A 7,633-nucleotide genomic window follows, 5' to 3' on the forward strand; every position below is an offset into this window, starting at 1 on the left:
ATTCTTAATGGAGAAAATTATCATGTTTGGGAAAAGGCCTTTCAAAGAGCTCTAAAATCTAAAAACAAATTGAGTTGCATTGATGGGACTCTGGAGAGAACTAAGGCTGATGACATTGATAAAGATACTTGGGATAAATGCAATGCTATGGTTGTTTCATGGATTTTTAGTTGCGTTGACAAAAGCATACAAAATACTATAATTTCCTTTGATGATGCTAGAGAGTTGTGGACTGAACTCCAACAGAGATATCATCAAGGGCATGGTCCCCGAATATATCAATTGAAAGGGGAATTAAATGAATTCAGGCAAGGGTCACTAAGTGTCACAGATTACTATGCTAAACTAAAAGGAATACGGGATCAGCTAGACCAGTATACTAAAACCGACACGTGTGTGCGGATTGACGTGTAAAACATTGATCAATATACTAGAAGAAAGGGAGAATGCAAAGGTTTATAAATTTTTGATGGGCCTCGATGATCGATATGGTACTGTCAGATCAAATATTATAAGCATGGACCCATTGCCTTCACTCACTCGCTATTTTGCTATGATATCAAGAGAAGAATTGCAATTGAAAGCGGGGCAGCGTGAATATCCAAGGATACAAGTTGCTGCCTTCGCAAGCTGAGAAAAATTAGATCAAAGGAGTCAGATAGGAGAAGGGCGAGACTCTGCTGATCTACCCGTAGTATGTGTTCACTGCAAGAGACCTGGACATGACAAATCTCGCTTTTTTGAAATCATTGGGTACCCAAAACACTGGAAAAACCGAAATGGAGGTAAAGCAAGCCGTGGTCAAGGACGAGGCAATGGAAATCACGGAGGCAAAGGAGCAACGGCTAATGCCATCCAGGGTCGAGTAGGTGCTGTCACTGAAGAAATGGGAGCGTCGAACAACACTGTACAAATGTCGTCTCTCACACAAGCTCAACTTGATCGTTTAATGTCTTTGTTAGGTACAGGTGACTCAGAAAACATGATCCATGATGCACTGTCTGGTAAGAAATTTTCCTTGGTCCGCTTATCGAATTGGATTATTGATAGTGGTGCGTCACATCATGTTTCTAGTAATCTTAAAGCCTTTGAGAATGTTCGAGAGGTTGGAAGGGATGAAAGAGTTGTCATCCCGAATGGAGATTCTTTGAAAGTAAATAAAATAAGGGATATCATGATTGACAAACATATTAAATTGAAAGATGTTCTTTATGTTCCGGATTTTAAATGTAATCTGATATCTTCAATAAAGTTAAGTGAAGATATGGGTTGTGCTATTACTTACTATTTGAATGTTTGTGTAATACAGGACCCCACCCGGCGGACACTGATTGGACTGGGTGATCTCAAGGATGGCCTATACTATTTGCGAAACACACATAGTGCTCATGCAATGGCCGCTAAGAAGAATACGGAGAAGTTGTGGCACAAACGTCTAGCACATCTTTTTGACAAAAAATTATCCTATTTATCTGGAGTGTGTGGTTTCAACCATACTAATAATTGTGTTGAGTGTTGTGGTATATGTCATCGTGCGAAGAAGACATGAATTTCATTTCCTTTAAGCGACAATAAAGCTTCACGTGCTTTTGAATTAGTACATTGCAACCTATGGGGTCGGTATCATACTCCATCTCTCTCAGGAGCCCATTATTTCTTAACCATCGTGGATGATTTTACACGTACTACGTGGGTGTATCTTTTGCATGATAAATCAGAAACTCAAAAGGTTTTCATGTCCTTTTGTGCAATGGTTAGGAGACAATTTGGGGTTGACATCAAGATGGTTCGTAGTGACAATGGGACAGAATTCTTAGGGACTCTCAATGAATTTTTCTCAGCCAGGGAATCATTCATCAAACCTCGTGTTGGGACACCGCAACAAAACAGGAGAGTAGAAAGGAAGCACCAACATATCCTCAATGTGGAAAAAGCATTACGTTTCCATGCCAATCTACCCTTGAAATTTTGGGGAGAGTGTATTATGGCAGCAGCTCATCTGATTAACTACACTCCAAGCAACGTACTAGGAGGCCGCATACCATTTGAAGTGTTGTTTGGGAAAATACCCAATTATTCTCACATTAAAGTTTTTGGGTGCCTTGCATATGCCAAAAGGCAAGGCATTGGAAATGATAAGTTTGGAGAGCGTGTCGAGAAGTGTATTTTCGTTGGATTCCTGTATGGGAAGAAATGATGGAAAATGTATAATTTGGAGAAAGGAGATATCTTTACATCCCGAGATGTACATTTTTATGAGGAAGTCTTTCCTTTTAGCAATGATGAGGCACTTGGAGGAGAACTTCCCAAGTGAGGGGGAGACTGTGGTTGTGGAAGATGAAATCAAGCCGTTTAGGAATGAGAGGAGTCTTGTTGGAGCTAACGGCAACTAGCATATGGACACAAATGAAGAAGGCGTCCACACAACTGATGAGGAAACAAATTTGGAAAAACAACAAGGAATATGTGCATCTGACCAAGCTGCAGTGAACACACCACAAAGAAATGAAAATGAACAATATGTTCTGCGACAGGAGCGACCTCAACGGAAAAGAAAACTGCCTGAGTATTTAAGAGACTATGTGTGTGACGCATTGTTACCACCATCCAACGTGAACTCAGTTCGAAAAGCGGCCGCAGGTAAGGCCCATTCCCTAACACACTACATTTGCTATAGTAAGTTTTGTCCAACTCATAAAGCTTTCTTAGCGGCCATCGATTCTCATGATGAGCCAACCAGTTATGCATAGGCAGTCAAAGATGAACAATGGATTAAGGCAATGGACAAAGAGATTAAGGCCTTGAAAGAAAACAAAACATGGAAAATTGTGAGTTTGCCCCTAGGAAAAAAAGTGGTCGGATGCAAATGGGTCTACAGAATTAAGTACAAATCAGATGGGAGCATTGAACGTTTCAAGGCTAGATTAGTCATGCAAGGCTTCACTCAAAAATGGGGAGAGAATTATACAAAGACTTTCGCTCTAGTAACAAAGCATGTATCTGTTTGTGTCTTTTTAGCAGTGGCAATAACAAAAGGATGAGAACTTCATCAAATGGACGTAAATAATGTGTTTCTGCATGGTGATTTCAAAGAAGAAATTTACATGAAGCTCCCACCAGGCTTCAGTTCCGAAAAACTAAATGCAGTATGCAGGTTACAAAAGTTTCTATACGACCTAAAACAAGCCTCTAGAAACTGGTTCGCAAAGTTGGCAGCATCCTTGCGTGAGTATGGTTTCAAGTAATCCATTACGGAAAGTACTCTTTTCATATACAGAAAGGGAAACATCTTTCTTGGTCTCTTGGTGTACGTTGATGATATCATACTAGCTGGGAACAGTTTAGAAATGTGTGCAGAATTCAAGGGGTATCTCAATAGTTGTTTCAAGATAAAGGACTTGGGAAATTTGAAATACTTCCTTGGAATAGAAGTAGCTCGGTCTACTACTAGTCTATTTTTGAATCAACGCAAGTTTGTTTTGGACATTTTGAAAGAAACTGGATTGACTGGATGCAAACCCATAGACACCCCAATTGAACAAAATCATCATTTAGGGTACTGATCCAAATCAGTACCGAAGATTGGTAGGATGATTGTTATACTTAACAATCACGAGGCCCGACATCACTTATGTTGTGCATGTGCTTAGCCAATTCGTCCAGCAACCCTGAGTTGAGCATTGGAACGGCCTAGTATGTGTTCTGAGATATCTCAAAGGATGTCCAGGGCAAGGTATACTGCTAAATGGTGAGAATGATATGGTATTGCGAGGATATTGCAATGCAGATTGGGCAAGTTCTCCTTTGACCAGAAAATCAGTGACCAGTTTGTACTTCCAGCTTGGTTTTTCCCCTGTACTTTGGAGGAGCAAGAAACAACCCACTGTGTCTAGATCCTCGGCAGAAGCGGAATATAGAGCCATGGCCATGGCTACCAATGAAGTGATCTGGTTGCGGAGATTATTAAGTGAATTATTAATACCACAATTAGGAGCCACTGGTTTGTTCTACGACAACAATGCGGCTTTACACAATGCAAGCAATCCTATTTTCCATGAGAGGACTAAACATATTGAAGTGGATTGCCATTTCGTACGTGAGAAGCTATTTTCTGGCGAAATCTTACCGCGTTATTTTCCATCACATTTACAGTTAGCAGATTTGTTCACTAAAGGTCTTGGCAAGCGCCAATTTCAATTTCTTCTTTGCAAGTTGGGCATTTCGGATCCTCATGCTCCAACTTGAGGGGGAGTAATAAGAAAGTATGCTAATAGGAAGGTGTATAATATCCTTTATAATTAGAAGTGTATAATATCCTCTATAATTAGAAGTCCTAAATTATAGAGGTGACCGTTACTAGACTTACTATTTTTCTACTTACTATTTTTTTTCTTTGTAACTTGTATATATATACTGTAGCCGACGTCCCTTTGAGATACAAGTTTATGAGAATAATTTTTCTCCCATTGGAATTCTTCTCCTTCTCTGAATTCTGCGATTTCGGTTGTCATCTTCTTCATGGTTTTATCACCGCATCCATTTCCAGTCACTTCCAAACACTGGTCAGCCTCCAATAGATCAGAAATGGAAGGTCTAAAATCGTCCATATGATCCAGGTTGTGCAAAACCTGATTTTAAAACTCGAGGGAAGAAGACAATCTATGTGGGTTGAGTTCGACCCGTTTTTGACAGACCTATACCATATACGATGGGTCATGGCTGCCATGTAACACGGTACCCGTGTTGGATTGGTTCTACCTACGCAAACCAAGCTGTTTGGACATGGTTTGACCGGTTTAATCTGGTCTATGCAATCCAAACCGGTCCAGAACATATTAGAATAACTTTTGGGCTGGCTGGCCAGTTATACCTATTTTAGATTGGTTCAAGCCATTTTTAGGAGCTTAACACCCATTCAAACATAATTTTGACCATGGGTTTTAAAAACGAACCGGTGACCGAACCGGTCAGGGTTCCGGTTACCGATTCGCAAGGTCCGACCATTCAACCCGAACAACCAGCCCGTTCTGACAAAAAATAAAAAATTTTAAAAATTTTAAAAAATTAAAAAATTGGAAAACGGTCAAAACCGTTCGAACGGTTCGAATGGTTAATCGGCCAATTCAGCGGTTTGCTGACCAAAATCAACGGTTTTGAGGAAAAAACGATTTTGGAGGAAAACAGAACCAGTCAAGTGACCGATTCTCGATTTTTCCGGTCCGACTGTCCAATCCAGTTTTGAAATCACATTTTATCCCTTATTCTTGCAATGAAATGCCCGATTCAGCCTATTATAAGCTTATTTTGCATTTTGTTTGATAATTAGGGACATTTTATTCCACTTTAATCGCATGAAGAATGATTTTAATTAGGGCTGAATATTATTATTCTTGTTATTTTAGCATTAAGATTAGATTAATTATGGCTTGAATTACCATTATTTATTATTTATTTTTTTTAGTAAAATAGGAGCTATATATACAAAACGGGAGGTAGCTCGACCCCGACATTATGCAAACAAATGAAAAGTAATTATGTGCTTCCGAAGCTGCCTAAGCTTCAACAAGATTAATAGAGCAAACTCCAATAAAGTAGGCTTTAACATCTAAAACTTCTCCAAAATGATTTTTAGCAATGCAAGCAATTGAGCAAGCCCCATCCTCATTTTGAGAAATATCAAAACTTATTTTGATGTTCCTCACTTTTGGGCATTTTTACCTAATGGCTCTCCAACATTTAGGCATTAGAGGGAAACGATTGAGGACTAACAACCTTATAAATCTTAAAAAAAAAAAAAATTAAAGCACGTTCAACCAAAATAGGTGGAGAAAGACATTTGCTGTTAAAAAGTTTATTATTTCTATTTTTTCAAACCATTTAGAGAATTAGCATTATTTAGCAATCATATGTGTTATTCCATGTTTATATAAAAATTAAGGAGTGTACAATATAGAGCATTTATTTAATTATTGATCATTTACTTTTGTTCTTGGCTGCATGGAAGACGAAATATTTGAGAACCAACAGCTAAAGTAGTTGGAACTTAAATTGGTATTCAATGCTTTTTGATCCCAACTATTGGTTGTCCATTCCATTAAATCCATAAATGATTAACCCAAAGGTAACACCATTCATTGTAATTTAATTGGAGTGATAAAGGGAATTACATATGTGCGTATTTATTATTAATTGTTTGAACCCAAAGATTTAAGTGATAAATATTCAAGCATGTGCATGCATAGTTTGCCTTGTCGTGTGATTAAATCCACTCGATTATTATAGAATCATTCTTGAACCTAAAGGAGAGAGGGTGAGACCAATATAACTGGTCATTTGATAGTCATGCTTGATTACTTATATGCATGATTTATAATTTGTTTATTTTGCTCCCATATATCCAATTTCAATCATTCTTCATTGAACTTTTGAGCTAAAACAATTACAAGAGATGAAGTCAGATTGATATAGTGTTAGAGACCTGTGGATATGACATTTGCCTCACACAATACCCAAGCCTTTACAACCTCCAACAAATGTGAATAGTCAAGCCCACACTAGATGTAATAATTGGTAATGGGCCAATAAAATGGCTCTTCTTAGCATTCAAAGCTGGATTTCTGAGCTATTGAAGCCTGACATTCAAATTTCTGGCACTGCAGGGAAACCCCTAATATCACCAAGAATTAGTTTGTAAGCTCCACAAAGTCTATAATTATGAGTTTGCTTTCCCAACTTTTTGCTACAAAGTTTGAACAACCTGTGAGTATTAGAGAATTTATTAGTAAGGCATAGAAGATTGTTTATCAGCTTCAAGATTTGAAGATGAACCTAGATGATGATTCTTAGGGGTGGGCATTATTCAGTTAAAACTGAACCAAAAATTCCGATTCCAATTTTTTTGGTTCGTTTTTTTTTTCAGTTTTTGGATAATTTGGATTTTGAAATTTTTTATTTTGGTTTTAGTTTTCAAAATTAGAAATTTGGTTAACCGAAAAACTGAATTAACCGAATCTCATTATATAACATGTAATATATAATATATAATATATAGTATACTATATATTTATATATTAATATATTATAATAATGTATATAATATATTATAATGAAATCCAGTTTCATAATATATATTATATTATATGTTATAATATATAATATTTTATGTATGTTAATGAAATTTGGTTTTAATCGAAAACTGAACCAAAATTTTCAATTTAGTTATTTCGATTTCATATCAGTTTTTTTTTTTATACTCTAGTTTATTCATTTTGGTTTTTAATCGAATAAACTAAATGCTCACTCCTAATGATTTCCTTGTTTATGTTGTGTTATTGCATTACCCAAGTTTCAAAGTTAGATGCTTGTGAATACTCATTTTATTTTTTTGATGGAACTCTTACTATTAGTTTGGATTGAATAAAATTGGCTCTACGACTTGTTTAGATGGGCTTTATAAATTAAATCTTGATCAATCATTTGCAAACTCCTTATTTCTTGTGAATTTCGAATCTTGTATTATTCATAATTTACCACCTAAAAAAATGGATATGGAATCTTCATCCTTGCTTTGGCATCAAAGGTTAAGACACATATCTAAAGACAGTCTTAAAAGATTGGTTAGAGATGGAATAAT

The sequence above is a fragment of the Nelumbo nucifera genome, chromosome 1 (genome assembly GCF_055504915.1).
Source record: "Nelumbo nucifera cultivar China Antique chromosome 1, China Antique-T2T, whole genome shotgun sequence".
Lineage (NCBI taxonomy): Eukaryota > Viridiplantae > Streptophyta > Magnoliopsida > Proteales > Nelumbonaceae > Nelumbo > Nelumbo nucifera.